The 18,618-nt window shown below is 42.5% G+C and overlaps 1 protein-coding gene across 5 annotated transcripts in view; it reads right to left on the reverse strand.

The window, feature by feature from the left end:
* The window catches only part of LOC134224889 (homeotic protein female sterile-like), an 87,488-nt gene that overhangs the window by 67,627 nt on the left and 1,243 nt on the right, over nucleotides 1-18,618 (reverse strand). For 3 of the 5 annotated variants that reach the window (XM_062704533.1, XM_062704532.1, XM_062704530.1), the window contains exon 2: nucleotides 17,450-18,063. The gene's annotated coding sequence lies outside the window, so the exon portion shown is untranslated. Of the gene's footprint in view, nucleotides 1-17,449; nucleotides 18,075-18,618 lie in introns of those variants that run through there. The other 2 variants (XM_062704534.1, XM_062704531.1) reach the window with 2 other exon arrangements.

Below are 18,618 nucleotides of genomic sequence, written 5' to 3' on the forward strand. Positions count from 1 at the left end.
AGAAAAACAAATGATTTTCAGACCTTTCTAATGTGATTTTTTCAATACATTTTACGATGCACGAGAAAGGCATCATCGCCGCTAGGTGGATTAATCTGGGTTTTTGCCTTTCGCGTATACTATAAGTATACGTAAAGGCTATATGATCACTCCAAAACCGACCTTTTGATAGAAGGCTCGTTATATATCAATCGCTTCAGCTCGACGAATTGAGGTGATGTCTGTATGTGTGTATGTACAGTGTCGGACAATCCTTCCTAATTTTTCGCAATTGAAAATTGGCCCAATCGGAAATTGCGCTCCGGAGTTATTGAAAAAACATTTTTCCCAAGGATCCCATTGGAAAAAAAATTAAAATCGAAAAAAAAATCTCTTAAAAACTGCTGCAATGCATTCAAATGAACGCAAATAAATGTGAATTAATGGAAATAACTGAATTTGAGCGTGAGTGTGGCAGCAATCCAGGAAATACGGTGGCCCAGAGCTGGAGAACGTGAGTTCCGGCCGGTGGATCCCATCGCGAACACTTCGTTTAAGTACCACATCTACTATAGCGGCGGTGACAGAGCACAACAAGGAGTTGGCTTCATGGTGATCTGGAGTGGAAAACGACAAGCGACCAATGAAGGCCAAATTCTTCAACTACAGCCTGATCAGCACCTATGCCCCAACGAACGATAAGCCTGATGACGTGAAGGACGAGTTCTATGAGAGCCTTGATAAGGCTTACGGAGAGTGCCCAACACACGATGTAAAGATTGTCATCGGGGATGCAAATGCGCAGATCGGAAGAGAAAGTTTCTTTCGCTATGTCAGCGGTTCTCAACCTTTTTCTTAAGAGGTAACCCTTCGCACTTTTTACATTCATTGAGGTACCCCCTATTTTTTTCGTTGTGAATGAAAATAAGCATTACTTATGAGATGTATAAAAAACGGAACTGAAAACTAATGAGATATATCCTGTCTATGATCGCATATCAGTCCCATCTTTGCCGGATTTTGATTATATGCGATTTTGGGTAGTATGGCTCTCCATATAAAGCTGACTGAAATTTTCGTTATTTTGTTATTTTTTTAATAATAAGTCTTTGAGGACATGTGAAGGCTTTTGAGCCTCTTGAAAGTAAACTTCGGAGCATCCGAGCATGAAACATGAGAGGCCGCTTTTGAGCCTCTTGAAAGCAGGCTTCTGAGCATCTTGAAGGGAGGCCTCTAAACATCGTTAAAAAACGCTTTTCAGCATCTTGGTAGGACGCTTCCTAGCCTCTTGAAAGAGGTTTTCAAACTCCTTGAAAGAGGAATTCCAAACCTCTTGAAGGGAAGCATCCGAGTCTCTTGACAGGAAGCTTTCGAGCCTCATGAAAAATGGGAGGCTTCCGAGCCTTTTAGAAGGAGTCTTTCAATCTTGAAATAAGAATTCCAAACCTTTTGAAGGGAGGCTTTCAACCCTCTTGAAATGAGGCTTTCAAGCCTCTTGGAAGGAGGATCTGAGCTTCTTGATAGGAAGCTTCCAAGCCTCGTGAAAAAAAGCTTCCGAGCCTCTTAATCTCTTGAAAGGAGGTTTCTGAGTCTCTTGGAAGGAGGTTTCCGAGCTTCTTGAAAGGAGGCTTCCGAGCCTCAAGACTTGAAGCTTTCGAGCCTCAAGAAAGGTGGCTTCCAAGCCTCTTGAAAGGAGGCTTCCGAGCCTTTTGAAAGTAGGCTTCCGAGTTTCTTGACAGGAAGCTTCCGAGCCTCTTGAAGAACAGATTCCGAGCCTCTTAAAAGGAGGCTTCCGAGCTTCTTGAAAGGAGACTTCCGAGCCTCTTGAAAGGAGCAATCTGAGTCTCTTAAAAGGAGGTTTCCAAGTCTCTTGAAAGGAGGTTTCCGAGTCTCTTGAAAGGTGGCTTCTGAGCCTTATGGCAGGCTTTCGAACATCTAGAAAGCAGGCCTCTGGAAAGTAGGCTTCCGAGCCTCTTCAAAAGCGGCTTCCAAGCATCTTGGAAGGAGGTTTCTGAGCTTTTTGATAGCAAGTTTTTTGAGTCTCTTGAAAGGAGGCTTTCAAGCTCCTTGAAAGAAGAATTCCAAACCTTTTGAAGGGAGGCTTACGAGCTGCTCGGAAGAAGGCTTACGAGCTGCTCAGAAGAAGCCTCCCGAAAGGCTTCGAAGAAGACTTTTGTAGCTAAGCTACTGAGCTTTTTACAGGCTTTGATAAACTGATCACATCGCCATGCATATTATGTAGAATGCAAAGTTTTGGAATCAAACATAAAACAATTATCAAAACTAATAATGAGTTTTTATTGGAATGGTAATACAGCCGCCATTAAGCATTTTTGTCCGAGGTACCCCCTGGGACCAGCGAAGGTACCCCCAGGGGTACATGTACCCCAGGTTGAGAACCGCTGCTCTATGTCATTGGTACGGAAAGCCTTCATTCCGCTACCAACGATAATGGTCTGCGACTTGTAACCTTTGCTGCTGCTAGAGGGATGGCAATAAGCAGTACCTACTTCGCACGTAATAATATCCGCAAACACACCTGGCAACATCCGAATGGAGACACTTGCTCACGGATAGACCACGTGCTGGTAGACGGACGATATTTCGCGGATGTTATAGATGTAAGGTCCTTCAGAGGTCCGAACATCGACTCGGATCACTACCTTGTAGTTGCAAAAAATCTGGCGCGACTCTACAGCGTCACGAATTCACGAAACAACAGAATGATGCGTTTCAATACCCAACGCTTGTCTGTCGAAGGAGTTGCTGAACAGTACCACCAGAAGCTGAACGAGCGGATAGAAGATGCCACCGGATCTGGCGCTCAACAGATTGTGGGAACATATCCACGAAGCTGTGACTACAACAGCGCAGGAAGTGTTGGGCACTGCACAGCGACGCTAACGAAATGGTTGGTTTTATGAGTGGTAGCGACTGACGGACGAGAAACATGTCGCTAGGAGTCGAATGCTAGTGGCTCGTGCCCGAGCGGTACAGTGTAGCATGGGCAGAAGAGAAACGAATCCACCGCAGGCAACACGAAGAGAGTGTGATAGCTGAAGCGCATGAGAACATGGATAGAAACGATATGCGGAGGTTTTACGCAACTGTCAATGGCGCGCGGCATAAGACTGCGCCAGTGCCCGCAATGTGCAATGACCGAGAAGGGAATTCGCTGACAGACAAGACTATGGTGGCAGCCAGGTGGAAGAAGCACTTTGTAGATTTGTTGAACGGTGGAAATGAAGGTGTATTAAGGAGCAGGATGTACATAGTCGACGACGGTCAAGCTGTGGAACCACCAACGCTGGACGAGGTTAAGAAGACTCTAACCGAGCTGAAAAACAGTAAAGCTGCTGGGAAGGACGAGATCCCGGTCGAGCTTCTCAAACATGGAAGCAAGGACGGAAATCTTCGTTTTACTATCAGTTGCATCGATGCTCAGTAGGCAGCTTCGTCATTGATTCGTGTTTGTTTTGATCAGACGCTCGGCAATGCAGGAACGAACATCTCGCAGCATGCTGTCAAACTTCCATACCAAATTTACCACCCGATCCTCAATAGCCGATTGATAATCGAGCGTAAAAAACGAATATCTACCGGGGCTGAAATGAATATTTTGAATTGCGGTTGATTTGCACCGATAAATGATGATTATTTTACTTTATATACTAAACAGACGAATATATTTTAGGAATCTGACTTCAAATTGTTGAATCCATGCACCGCAGTATGAAATGATATTCATATTTTGAGATTTCAAATTGAATATCAATGTTCCAAGCTGAAGATTCATTTTGACACCGCACAAAACAACGCTGACACCGAGGGTCGACGCTTGCTGCTGTTCGTGCACATGCCGTCCTATTCATTCGCACATTCAAATTCGGGAAGGACTAGCAACTTGATTGTGTGTTGGATGTCAGCTGTTTGAGTGTAGTTGAACTGACTTTTTCTGTCCCTGCATGGAAGTGAGCAGCTGCATCAATCAATCCACCACATTATCCAGAAAATATGGGAGGATGAAGAACTGCCTGCCGGCTTGTTGAATGGTTTCATATGCCCAATGTATAAGAAATGGTAGAGACTAGAGTGTGCCAATTACAGAGGGATCACCCTTCTGAACTCGGCGTACAAAGGTTGGATGTGAACACGGTGACTCCTTCCAGTTTCACAGTAGCCGGGCAACCAGTGGAGAATGTTGAAGCTTCCAATATCTTGGTAGCCAAATGGCGTCAGACGGCGGTACAGAGATCGACATAGGCGCACGGATCAAGAAAGCAAGGGCTGCCTTTGCGAGTTTAAGAAATATCTGGAAAAACAGGCAGATAAGTGAACGCATCAAAATACGGATTTTCAACTCTAACGTGAAATCTGTGCTGTTATACGCTAGCGAAACATGGTGTGTATCAGTGGAGAACACTCAACGGCTGCAGGTGATCATCAACAGATGCCTGCGGTATAAAATTCGGGCCTGGTGGCCTCGCAACTGGATCTCAAACAACGAGCTTCATCGTCGTTGTCACCAGAGGGCGGTAGCAACATAAATTCGGGATCGGAAGTGGGGCTGAGTCGGCCACACTCTACGTAGGGGCGGAAACGAAATCTGTAAACAAGCATTAGACTGGAACCCAGCGGGACATCGCAGTAGAGGCAGACCTGGCTCACGACGGCGAAGCCTCAATAACGAAATAAAAGAAGTCGACCAAAATCTAACCTGGAAACAGGTTAAAGCGATAGCCGGGCAACGCTCAGGATGGAGATCTTTCAAGTCGGCCCTTTGCACCACCGGAGGTGTACAGGATCCATAAGTAAGTAATTAAGTCTTCGGGTTGATTATATTTAGAAGGAGATCCTCCAGTACCGGGCACATAAGCCATTTAACAAAAAAACTCAAAGGTGCAGCCCAATCGGGTTGTACGCAAAGGTGACGTAGGACTACGTAGCTATACGAAATGGAGGGTATTTTTTATTGGAGGGTAGCTCCCAGTTGGATGAATCAGCCGTGGAAAAGGAACGACTCATCGGCCGCATCGCCACTGAAGCCACTCGCCTAACTTTCAGTGGATATCATCAGAATCCTAGAAGACATTATGCTCAAAAATGTCCGGAATAAAGGAAAAATAAGCAGAATCGGAGGTGGCGCGCAACCAAACACAAATATATCGATGGAAGCGTACATGCATCGTTTTCTATAGCGCTGGTGGCAAAGTGAGCGGGACTTCAAGAATAAATTACAAACAGTCCTTTTCAGGACTTAAACTATTTATCCAAGAAGAGGTTTTGACCGTTAGGAAAATTGTTTATCCAGACAAACAGACTGTTCGGCTGTTTAGACGACAATGACGATTTTGGAAAGATTTGTTGTTTTTAATAATGCGCCATTTGAAAAACTAAGGCAGCTAAACGACATTTTTCACTAAGGTGGCGTCTTCATCGATTTGGCCGTCGTCGACGGAAAGTGAAATTTTCTGGCAAGATTCTTTGGTTTTGTTTCGTTAGTCATTAGAAATGATATCGATTTTTTTCCGGGTTACCATCGTTTGGCGACGACAGAAAGTTGCCCTTTGGTAGCACAACCACAAGCGCGCGTCGGAGGGAGATGATGCAATGAGTTTGTTCAAATGGATGGCGTCAGTAGCAGTCAAATGGAATTTCCTCACAAGATTTTGATTATGTTTTGATGTTGTTGAGGATTGAAAAGGATTGAAAGCTTCATTATTGGAAAATATCGGTTCTTTACAGTACCATTATTTTACACAAGGGTAGTTTAATCCGGGATGCAAGAATGTTCATCAAAGTCCAAAATTAATAGTTTGGCGTTGACAGAAAGTTACCCTTCGATAGCAGAATCATAAGCGCGCGTCGGTGAGTGACAACGCAACAAATTTGTTCGAATGAATGGAATCGCTCACAGCAACCGAACTATCACGCCAAACGCCGGTTCCACGGAAACAGTCCATTTTGCAATCAACCCTTTCTGTTCAGAAGATGCTGGTCCTGAGAAGGACCAATTTTGTGTCCCCAATGCACCTTTCCAATAACTAACTGCAACCCAATGCTTGTCGAAACGTTAGGGTTAGAATTCTACTTCGTGCTGTTATTGTTCGACGACCACTCGATGAGTTTTCGCCAAGACGCCACCATTAGGAATAAATTTTCAGCATCGCCACTGCATCGCACGGGATCGAAACAGCCGTCATTTTTGTAATCAACCCTTTCTTCACATAAAATGCTGGTTTGTTGAGGTTGAATGACGACCACCAACGCAGACTTCCACCACCAATTCGATGATTTTCCTTTGAAAATGCTACCAGAGCGCCTTCGTGCTGCTGCGTTCGCTCCGCTGCGTCGGCTCTGCGTAAAATCTTATTTAACCGCTCTCTGCGAAATCCCGATCAAAATGGCTCGTGCTGGAAAACAGCTTTCTTGTATTCAATAAATTAAGCCCGTTAGCTCCGCCCCTTTGTGGTCTGATATAGGTGTAAATATAATGTGCACTCATAACGATTAATGAAGGGGCGGGGCTAATGGAATTACTTCATTAGATATAAGAAAGCTGGTTATCGACGCGCGCGAGCCATTTTGATCGGGATTCCGCAGACAACGGACCGTTCGGAGAATGACAAATTCTAAAAATCCTATGAAATTTTCTCGCAAGATTCTGAATTTTGTTATGAGATGTTGTTTATCTAAGATGCGTATTGTTGCGAGGAATGACAACAGAAATTTGACTCAAGACGAAGTTTCTCCATACTACAAAACATTATCTTTCGGCATCTGTCTGTCCGAGCGACGTTCACCGATGGGTGGTTGCTGTAGAAAGTTTCCACTGAGGTGGCGTCTTCATTGATTTTATACAAAAGCCACCATTTTATACAAAAGAAGGTTGATCCGACTATCCGAAATAAACTTTCTTCAAACTGAAAAGCTCAATCGTAAATAGCGAATTTGATAGCGCGTCGGAGGGAGATGATGCAGTAAATTTGAATGGATGCGATCACTAACAGCAACCAAGCTACCACGCCAAACCCGATGCCACCGAAACAGTCCATTTTCGCAATTAACTCTTTCTTTTCATAAAATGTTGGTCCTGAGAAGAACCAATTTTCTTTTCCCAATTCCCATTCCAATAACTAACTGCATCCAATCGCTTGTCGACATCTTGCATTGCAACTGTCAGACCGCCACTTGATGATTTTTCGCTAAGCCTCCAAAGGTTGAAATAAATTTACAGCATTGCCACACTGCCACCCACTTCGTGCTGCTGTGTCCGCTCCGCTGCATCGAATGTCGAACCGCTTTCTGTAGAATCCCGATCAAAATGGCTCGCGCGCGCCGAACAGCAGCTTTCTTGTATTTAATAAATTAAGCCCGTTAGCCCCGCCCCTTTGTGAGCTGATATGGGTGTAATAATGTGCACTCATAACGATTAATGAAGGGGTGGGGCTAATGGAATTACTTCATTAGATATAAGAAAGCTGCTTTTCGGCGCGCGCGAGCCATTTCGATCGGGTTTCCACAGACAACGGACCTTTCGGAGAATGATAAATTCTAAGAATTCAATGAAATTTTCTCGCAAGATTCTGAATTTGGTTATGAGATGTTGTTTATCTAAGATGCGTATTGTTGCGAGGAATGACAACAGAAATTTGACTCAAGACGAAGTTTCTTCATATTACAAAACATTATCTTTCGGCATCTGTCTGTCCGAGTGACGTTCACCGATGGGTGGTTGCTGTAGATAGTTTCCACTGAGGTGGCGTCTTCATTGATTTTATACAAAAGAAGGTTTATCCGACTATCCGAAATAAACTTTCTTCAAAGTGCAAAACTCAATCGTAAATAGCGAATTTGATAGCGCGTCGGAGGGAGATGATGTAGTGAATTTTAATGGATGGAATCACTAACAGCAACCACGCCAAACCCGATGCCACCGAAACAGTCCATTTTCGCAATTAACTCTTTCTTTTCATAAAATGTTGGTCCTTGAAGAACCAACTAACTGACACCACAATTTGTAATAAATTTTCAGCATCGGCATTGGCGGTGCGGGATCGCCACAGTGCTATTTTTATGGTCAACCTTTTCTTCATATGAAATTCTGGTTCGTTGAGGATGAATGATCTGCAGCAACACATCGAGCACCACCACCAATGCGATGGATTTTCTTTGAAAAGCTTATTAGCGCCTCCGTGATGCTGTGTCCGCTCCGCTACGATCGCTTTGATGCGTCTGCTATGCGTAAAATCTTGTTCAAACTGAGGATTAGATCCAAACCCGCAAGTGATTGATTTTTGATGTCTGTGCTAGTGATGCATGTACGTGATTGGTTAGTTTACCTATTTCTAAACTTTTCATCAATTATCGATAATAAATAGTTAAAAATCAGTATTTTCAAATAAATACAAAGAAGCGTTGACTCATCCTTGATCGAATGGTCCAAAAAAATTGAAAATCCATCGAGAAACGGCTTAGATATTAGAGTTTAAAGTCTATCATATTTTCGTGACGGTCCCCGATTTTCGCAATCGTAAAGTGTACCCCAATATAGAAAACACAGACGTAGTCCTACGTCAAAAACTAACTATCCGGATTTTTTTTTTTTTTTCGAGAGTTGACCAGTTGTAGTCTTAATAGACTGGTATCTCGGCTGGGCTCTCCATGTGATACACAATACTAGCAGACGACTCAAGCTATGTTGCTCACTAGGTCACTGCGGCCTGGGTTTGTATTGTGATCATATCGATACATTATTCTTTCTATCTACAGTCTGTCAATTATAAACCGAACAAATAATGAAAGCTCAACATGTTCATAGATGTTTTCTGAATAAGTAGTTAACATGTAAATTTAATTATTAGTTACTTGGAGCCGACATTCAATACCTAATAGTAGTCTATGTTGACAACGGGTGGTACTGTTGCCATTTCCAAGTAACAATTTCGAATAAAGATGTAATGATATCATTCTGGTAGGGTAGTTTCAAAATAGATTAATTTAAGTACTATTGTAATAAATGGACACATTGAAGAGCTTCCCTTATTTTAACACGGTTGAGTATCGGATGTTTGTCAATACGTCGTCGAGTTAATTGTATCCTATCAGTCACAGTAATGTCATATGTTAAAGTTTCAGTAGTCTAATAGTGATCATTATACAAAATTTCTGTCCAGTTCTTCCGTAATTGCTTTTTTTGGTCAAGTTCTATTCCCTTTTCTAATATTTAAACCTTTATTATTTATTAAAATAATGAGGTCTAAAACTCAGTTATTCAGATTCAGGGTATACAATATTCAATACAATAGTGGATGAACGCATCATATGGTCTATCCTCATTTCCGTAAGTGGTCAAGTTATTAGTCTTGTAGCAATAATAGTGGTACTAGTTATTCTCTATCTTGTGAGGGCAATGGTCTCAATTAACTATTCTAAACAGAACTCTGTCTCTTGTCTTTCTGTCCACCGATGGTCATGTATTTATTTTCGTTTTTTATTATTTATTTGATATGTTTAAATTTCAGTCATTTATTTTACTATCGGTCATTTATTTTATTATAAGGTAAAGGTCAGCGAATTTGTCTTAATACGAGAAACACTAAGTCATGTCCCCTTTATATCCGCTAATTTCTCTAACTAACCTAATAGAAGGAAGAGAGAAACAGTTTTTTTGCGTTGATCCATGCAGCTAGAGAGACTAAAATAAAAAGATTATCGAGAAGATATAATAGATACATTCACTATCTCCAATGCCAAATTAGTAAATCTACAAATTATACTTTTCACTACTAAAATTCTACTTCAGCTATACGGGTACAAAATGAATTATTGTTAGCTACTACTACAAGTATAAATAGATGTATGCTATTTGGATAAGCGTTTGTTTCAGGGTCTTGTTAGTATTAGAGTTATGTTAGTTAGACCCCTACTGAGCCCTGCCGGCACCTCCAAATTTACCAATAGGCAGTTGTTGTTAGATCGTGCGACACTAACCATTAGTTAACTTGGAGGCATGGTACCTCAAGTGTTTGGTATAACTGTTGACCTTATTTAAGTAAGATGTGATAAAAGTTTCTCTACGGAGCTTATTTTCAAACCATTACCATTCAAATAACGATATTCTTGTGAAGGAGATATAAAAAATGGAAAAATATTTTTATTTTTTAATTTAGTGTTGAACTTAACCTTTGTTTGAAAAAAGCACTCTATTAAACAACAAAAATAAAAATAAAATAAAAATCTTTTTACGACACTTGAAATATCAACGTCAAGCCCCTTATCCATGGACAGGGAAAAACTAACTATCCGGATTTTGTTTCCTTTTATACCTTACTAGCAGAACGTACCCTGCGTTGCTCGGGTTTTTACGTTTAACGTTCGGAATGTCATTTTCATGTCATCAAAATTTGATTTAATGTTAATTGCGACGCCGCACTCTAGATCATTTTTCGAGCGATCGCATTAGGTTTTCTCAGGTTTTCTCCAAACTCGCCCTAATATTGTATTTTGACAGTTTTCCCAACTATTCCTTTAAAATTTTTCTAACCTTTTGCATATAGAAACACAGAAAAGAGCAAGACAAATCGATTGGTGAGGAAATCTCGCATCATCTTCGTGAGTTATATTGCCTTACAGGAAGAATAGATAGAAGAAAGATACACAAAATATGATTATTGACCAATGATGATTCATACAAACTATATTTGATCATTTCAACACGTTTTTCGACGAAGAATTTTGGTGAAAATTTCACGGTTCAGAAAAATGTCTCCTAATACAGGACACTATTGCATCATTTTCAACTGTGACTAAGTTCCTGTTACATGAGTAAAGACATCATTCAGAATAGTAATATTTTTCACGTGCTTTCAGTTGTAAATATTAAAAATAGCAGACCCGACAAACTTCGTTTCGCCTAAAATTGATTTATTTTCTGAATAATTCTCGAGTTATGAAGAAATGTTTTTTTTTATTTGTATGGGAGCCCCCCTTTCCAAAGCGGGGAGGGGTCCCGAACCACCTGAGAAACATCCCCGGCCCCAAAAACCTCTTAATACAAATTTTCACGCCGATCGGTTAAGTAGACAGACAGACAGAAAAACATTTTTATGTACCTATATAGATTGTTAGTGGAGCTTATTTGACTCTTCAGCTAAATTTTTTACATCCTAATCCAAATTCCCACATTTTTCAATGTCCTCTTCAACAGGTGTGAAGAAATTTTATTCAACTTCAAATTTTGTACAAAGTTTATCACATGAAGATCTGATATTCCGTTAGAAGCCTTTTCAACAGCTTCCTTTTGTACTTAATATGAAGGAGGAACCTCTGCAAGAAGTATCCGGTATTGGGAGGTGTCCGGCGCTGAGGGATCTCCCCCTAAATAGTTAATGATCCGCCTCACGAAACGATCTTACACATACGGGACGATTTCTTCAAACTACTCGTACTCAGTTAAATAATAACCAATTCAGTTGAAAATCTAGGAGGTTCACCAAAACAGCAAATGCTATCGTTCAAGCATAGGGGAGAGCAAAAGTCAAAATTTCAATCACTCTTAGGCTCTAACCAAAATAATAATCTTATGATCTGTTTACGTAGTTTACGTCGAGCGGTCGTATCTTGTACAGGGAATCAATATTCGAGCAACGCCTAACAATATACTCTTTGTCATCAACAGAGTTTGTTACTGACAAACGCACCTAGCGACAAACCTTTATCAGAACCCGAACACAATATGACAAGAATCATTTGCCTTGCATGCTCTGATATTTCCCAAAATACGATGCTAATTTTGTAATCGTTGTTCGATTCTCGAACATTTCCATAAAACCAGAAACTGTGATAGCATGAAACCGAAATATGCTCTAGAAATAATGCAAAATAACCTCTATAAAAAGCTGCATGAATCCGCAAGTAGGCTAGGCCAAAGCGACCGTGTGCCGCTCAAAGCGCACAAGCCCAAGTCCTGGTGTTAGGTGGGACGCTAAACAGCCCTGACACGACGGCCCTCCGACGAGATAGGAGGTTTGCGCAGGCCCAATAAGCCGCCTTTAAAAACAACTATTACGAACGACATAGAAGATAATACGACTCGATACAATCGGCAACGACCTTGGCGACGAATAAAGGATCACGATTGGAAGCTTGGAACATGGAACTGCAAGTCGCTAGGCTTCGCAGGTTGCGACAGGATAATCTACGATGAATTACATCCCCGCAACTTAGACGTCGTAGCCCTGCAGGAAATCTGCTGGACAGGACAGAAAGTGTGGAAAAACGGGCATCGAGCGACTACCTTCTACTACAGCTGTGGCACCACCAACGAGCTGGAAACCGGCTTCATAGTGGTGGGAAAGATGCGCCAACGCGTGATTGGGTGGCAGCCAATCAACGCAAGGATGTGCAAGCTGAGGATAAAAGGCCGTTTCTTCAACTATAGCATCATCAACGTGCACTGCCCACACGAAGGGAGATCCGACGACGAAAAAGAAGCGTTCTATGCGCAGCTGGATCAGACATACGACGGATGCCCACTGCGGGACGTCAACATCGTCATCGGTGACATGAACGCTCAGGTAGGAAGGGAGGAAATGTATAGACCGGTCATCGGACCGGATAGTCTGCATACCGTATCGAACGACAACGGCCAACGATGCATAAACTTTGCAGCCTCCCGCGGAATGGTAGTCCGGAGCACTTTCTTCCCCCGCAAGAATATCCACAAGGCCACATGGAAATTACATAATCAAGAAACGGAAAACCAAATCGACCACGTTCTAATCGACGGTAAGTTCTTCTCCGACATCACGAACGTACGCATTTACCGCAGTGCGGATATTGAATCCGACCACTACCATATTGCAGTATGTCTGCGCTCAAAACTCTCGACGGTAATCAACACGCGTCGGAGGCGTCCGCCGCGGCTTAACATTGGGCAGCTACAAAACGGTAGACTAGCCCAAGACTACGCTCAGCAGCTGGAAGTGGCACTTCCAACGGAAGAGCAGCTAGGCGCAGCATCTCTTGAAGATGGCTGGAGAGATATTCGATCCGCCATTGGAAGCACCGCAACCGCTGCACTAGGCACGGTGGCTCCGGATCAGAGAAACGACTGGTATGACGGCGAATGTGAGCAGTTAGTTGAGGAGAAGAATGCAGCATGGGCGAGATTGCTGCAACACCGCACGAGGGCGAACGAGACACGATACAAACGGGCGCGGAACAGACAAAACTCGATTTTCCGGAGGAAAAAGCGCCAGCAGGAAGATCGAGACCGTGAAGAGACGGAGGAACTGTACCGCGCTAATAACGCACGAAAGTTCTTTGAGAAGTTGAACCGTTCACGTAAGGGCTACGTGCCACAGCCCGATATGTGTAAGGACATAAACGGGAACCTTCTTACAGACGAGCGTGAGGTGGTCCAAAGGTGGCGGCTGCACTACGAAGAGCACCTGAATGGCGATATGGCAGACAACGGTGGCGGTATGGTAATGAACCTGTCGTGCATGAAGGTGTCGTGTGTACCATCTACAAAAAGGGCGATAAGCTGGATTGTAGCAACTACCGCGCAATCACATTGCTGAACGCCACCTACAAGGTACTCTCCCAAATTTTATGCCTCCGACTAACACCAATTGCAAGAGAGTTCGTGGGGCAGTACCGGGCGGGTTTTATAGGTGAACGCTCTACCACAGACCAGGTGTTCGCCATACGTCATACGCCGCGAATACAACATGCCCACACATCATCTATTTTTCGACTTCAAAGCCGCATATGATACAATCGATCGGGACCAGCTATGGCAGCTAATGCACGAAAACGGATTTCCGGATAAACTGATACGGTTGATCAAGGCGACGATGGATCGGGTGTGATATGCGTAGTTCGAGTCTTCGAAACGCGTAGAGGGTTACGGCAAGGTGATGGTCTCTCGTGTCTGCTATTCAACATCGCTTTGGAGGGAGTAATACGAAGGACAGGGATTGACACAAATGTTACGATTTTCACGAAGTCCGTCCAGTTATTTGGTTTCGCTGACGACATTGGTATCATGGCACGTAACTTTGAGAAGATGGAGGAAGCCTTCACCAGCCTGAAAAGCGAAGCTAAACGGTCATCAATACGTCGAAAACGAAGTACATGATAGGAAGAGGTTCAAGAGAGGTCAATGTAAGCCACCCACCACGAGTTTCTATCGGTGGTGACGAAATCGAGGTGGTTGAAGAATTCGTGTACTTGGGCTCACTGGTGACCGCCGATAACGATACCAGCAGAGAAATTCGGAGGCGCATAGTGGCTGGAAATCGTACGTACTTTGGACTCCGTAAGACGCTCCGATCGAATAGAGTTCGCCGCCGTACCAAACTGACTATCTACAAAACGCTTATTAGACCGGTAGTTCTCTACGGACACGAGACCTGGACGATGCTCGTGGAGGACCAACGCGCACTGAGAGTTTTTGAAAGGAAAGTGTTGCGTACCATCTATGGTGGGGTGCAGATGGCGGACGGTACGTGTAGGAGGCGAATGAACCACGAGTTGCATCAGCTGTTGGGAGCACCATCCATTGTTCACACCGCGAAAATCGGAATACTGCGGTGGGCCGGGTACGTAGCCAGAATGTCGGACAGTAATCCGGTGAAAATGGACTGCGTGGTTGGCGAAGTGCAGCCATGGACCGAGCTGAATGGAGAAGACTTTTATGTGCAGCACAGGCCACTCCGGCCTTAGTCTGATAATAAATAAAAAAAAATCACGTATGAAGTCTTTCCAAGGCCTAAACTGGTTCATATTAGTAAAATGATTTATTATCTTATATATAAAAATGAAATGGTCTGTGTTCGTATCCGCATAACTCGAAAACGGCTGGATGGATTTTTTCATTTCTTCAGCAGAAACATTCGTTATAGTTTCCGACGGGTTTATATGATATTTCCTAATGCGAAAATTATGAGTAAAGTTGAGCAAACCGTGAAAAACTAAAATTGTGATTCCTATGCGAACTTTGCATGGGCAGTTCGGAACGCACATTCTCGCCTACTATGCAGGACGTCTGCCGGGTCAACTAGTTGAAAATAAAAGAATCCGATTTTGTCACATTCCCTCCTTTCTCACTCCAAAATCTACCAAGGGGGTGAACAAATCGGGATATTATGATTGGAAGAGATATGTGTAGTTAATTGATATACTCGTCGGCGTTAAGATTAGGCGATAGGGTCTGTAAAGAATGTTTTTATTTATTTCGTCAACCGCCGTATTTTTTTTATATAAATTGACGTTTTCATATAAACATATTCTTAATTAAGTAGTAAAGCTCGTTGTCTGTACAGTTCAGAAAACAAAGATCTGGAGGGGTTAACTTCATGACTAAAACATTACACTGAGGATACTGGTCGTAAAATTTTAATGCGACAAACTTATGAGAATGTTTCATAAGAATTGAACTATGGAAATCTTAAAATCAAATCTATTCGGTCAAATCTATCATTTTATTTGGAGACTTTTTATTACAAGACGATTCCTCGAAGCGTCGGTGGACGTGTGGTGTGATCACACGCCTCCTAATCACAACGACCATGATTCTAAACCAGGCATTTTTTTTAAACGAACTTGAAATTTTTCATCAGATTGTCGTATATGAAATGCATTTCATTAGTGAATCGTATGAAAATCTGATTTTAAAATCAATACATTTTCTTGTGGCGAAATTTCAAAAGAGAATCGTATGATAGTCTTACGACCAGTAACCTCAGTGTAGGATATTTTACCCAAGCTGAAATTTGAGGTAAATACATAAAAAGTTATTGCCAAACTTCGAAAAACGAGTTTAGCCATTTTTGTTACGTTTCTTGGCATGATGGCTCTTTGATTATATTAGATTTTATTAGCATTGATTAATTCGCACAAATTCGTAGGTGGTACAAGCCAAGATTATTGTATGGGAGTAGCATCACTTTCATCCGTAACCACAGATATTGATTTGGGACTAACCAAAATCTTTTAGATGGAAGCAATGCACTTTCCAATAATCGAAATCTGTCCTGGCCACGTCCTTGCGAATGCTGAAGAAGGGGAAGGATGGTTGGTTGGACATTTACGTAAAAAAGATGCAAAGAACTCTACGACCTCTCATAGATGCCATGGGAGGTTTTCTTTGGGATTGTGCGGAAGGTTATAAACTGTAGGAATCGTTTTGGTAGAACGGGAAACACAGAAAGACCTAAGATAGAAATACAAAGTATGAAGGGGACGAGCCTGACATCCTCCTGGCTCTTTGAGTATAGATATATGTACACAATACAATATTATTAATGTACCAAATTGTTTTAGGTAGTCTACGTCGTGGGATCGTGTTTTGTAGACCATTCCGCCTAGGGGAAAAGACGGCTTTGGCAGGTTTTGTTCTATTATTGTCAGGGGGGTGATATGCAAAGAATGTTTAGGCCAAATTTGACCATAATCAGGCATAAAAACCCCCGACAATAATAGAACAAAACCTGCCAAAGCCGCCATTCCCCCTATTGTTTCTATCATTTTGGAAACATTTTAAATTTTTGTAATACGATTTGTTTTTGTGTGCCACGCTCGACATGCGGAATCTGTGACTTAACAATCCGTCGAATTTTTGTTTTTATTGTAGGCCCAAAACGCTAAGATTGGAAAAATACATCAGATTATCAGATGTATTTTTCCAATCTTTGCGTTTTGGGCCTACAATAAGAACAAAAAGTCGACCGATGGTAAAGTCACAGATTCCGCATGTCGAGCGTGGCACACAAAAACAAATGGATCGATCTGTAAACACTGTCTGCGCCCAATGTGAATGGCAACGCAACGCCAAACGAACAAGACCCACCATCGCCGAAGGGCAACCCACCAACATTGTTGTCTCGGACTATCGGTTTTCGCTCGCTTCGCTGTGTGAACGTGAACTCAGAATAAACACACCAACACAGGTACAAATTCCAACTGTCCGATCCGATCCGATGCGAAGAGAAAACCGTTCTCACGGTGAACGGCGGTGAGTGACTGGGCGAGAAATGAAATCCAGTTACGAACAAACACACATAAACAGGGGACAAGCGAATCAAGCAGGAAGAAAAATTTGCTTCTGCTCTGGGGCTGCTCCAGTAACTGCGATTCCTTGATTTTGTTATTCCTGTTTTGACAGCTTTGATACAGCATCGCCACCTCCGTTTTGTAGCGTGGATTTTGACGGTGGGATAAGAAAACTACGATTATAATTCGATTATACGCAGTTGTTTTACAACATAGCCTTCAATATCAATTTTGTTGAAGTTTTATTGCCTTTCGAGTGCAACCCAAATATGGCGGGCGGCTTTCGCAAACGATAGAAATAGGGCGAGGAATTTGATAATGATTTTTCTTCTAAAAGGGACTATCATTCAGTTGATTTTGAGTTGCTGTAAGGAATTTGAATGTTCATGAATCAATAGTGGACAATTACCTGTGTTTCAATTGGGTTAATCCACATGAAAATCGCGAAGAATAACACGGCCTAAGCACAACACAAGCCACTCTTCCGTGTAGAATATAGGGGCGCTTCACTTGACCCTACGGTACGGCGGCACTCATACACATAAAACCATCCGCGGCGATCTCACGAATCGGCTTCGATCCACGTAAAAATCCCCAGCAGCAGAAGACCGGACCAGGCGCAGCGAACTTGGTTCCGTTTTCGAACGCAGCACCGCGGCACCAGCGCCAGTCCGTCAAACCGACAAGCACTTCTGGGCGTCCGATGTGTTTGTGTCACTGCAACGTAAAAATGCTTTCCACTCTCCCTCGAACTGTGTCGAAGTGTGTGTGGTTTGTGCAAGTCAGCGATCCAAGCAACACTTTTCTTGGAATTTATTTTCAATCTTTCCACCTTCAATTCCACTTCCCCGCAGGAAACTCCATATCACTGGCAATCTTTGCCCGGTAAATTATCACAATAAAACGGATTTTCCTGGAAATTTTCACTTTTACAGCACGAATTCACCGCACTTTACTTGAGTGAAAATCTCCTGCCCAATTTTTTCCTTCTTGCGTTAATGCTTTTCCGAGTTGATGGACAACCTGACGTCATTGTGTGAGTGTAGTGTTAAAACACAGTGGGCGAAACCGAACCGAACCACGAGTGAATGCTGACGGAGTTAAAAGGTTTCGGCATGGGTGGATAAAAAATGCGAAAACAAAATTTCAATGAAATATCATAAACAGACAAAATGATTATAAAGTGTTATCTATCAGAAATTGCTGTTTGGCTCAGCGATAATCACCGGTCTAGCGTAATTGTGTCATAGATTCGAAGGATCCAACACAATTTTAGATTCAAATCATCCACGTGCTGTGCACCGAGTTTGAAACCTTGAAACCTTCAATATCATTGAGTATCGCTTCTTTGTAGTAACTCATTAAGCGGACCTTCATTGATTGAGTCTCCAGTTGACCTTGTGAGCAAAACCGAAGGTTTACGAATCCGAAGATGGCAAGTACAATATTCTCGGTTTAGTCTATAGACTATAGGATGTTTTTGGTGGGAAACATTCTCGACTCTGGGCAGAATGCACCAATTGCCACACAAGGTATATATTCAATAAAAATAAGAACTTTATTAATTGCTTTTCATTT

The sequence above is a fragment of the Armigeres subalbatus genome, chromosome 3 (genome assembly GCF_024139115.2).
Source record: "Armigeres subalbatus isolate Guangzhou_Male chromosome 3, GZ_Asu_2, whole genome shotgun sequence".
NCBI lineage: Eukaryota > Metazoa > Arthropoda > Insecta > Diptera > Culicidae > Armigeres > Armigeres subalbatus.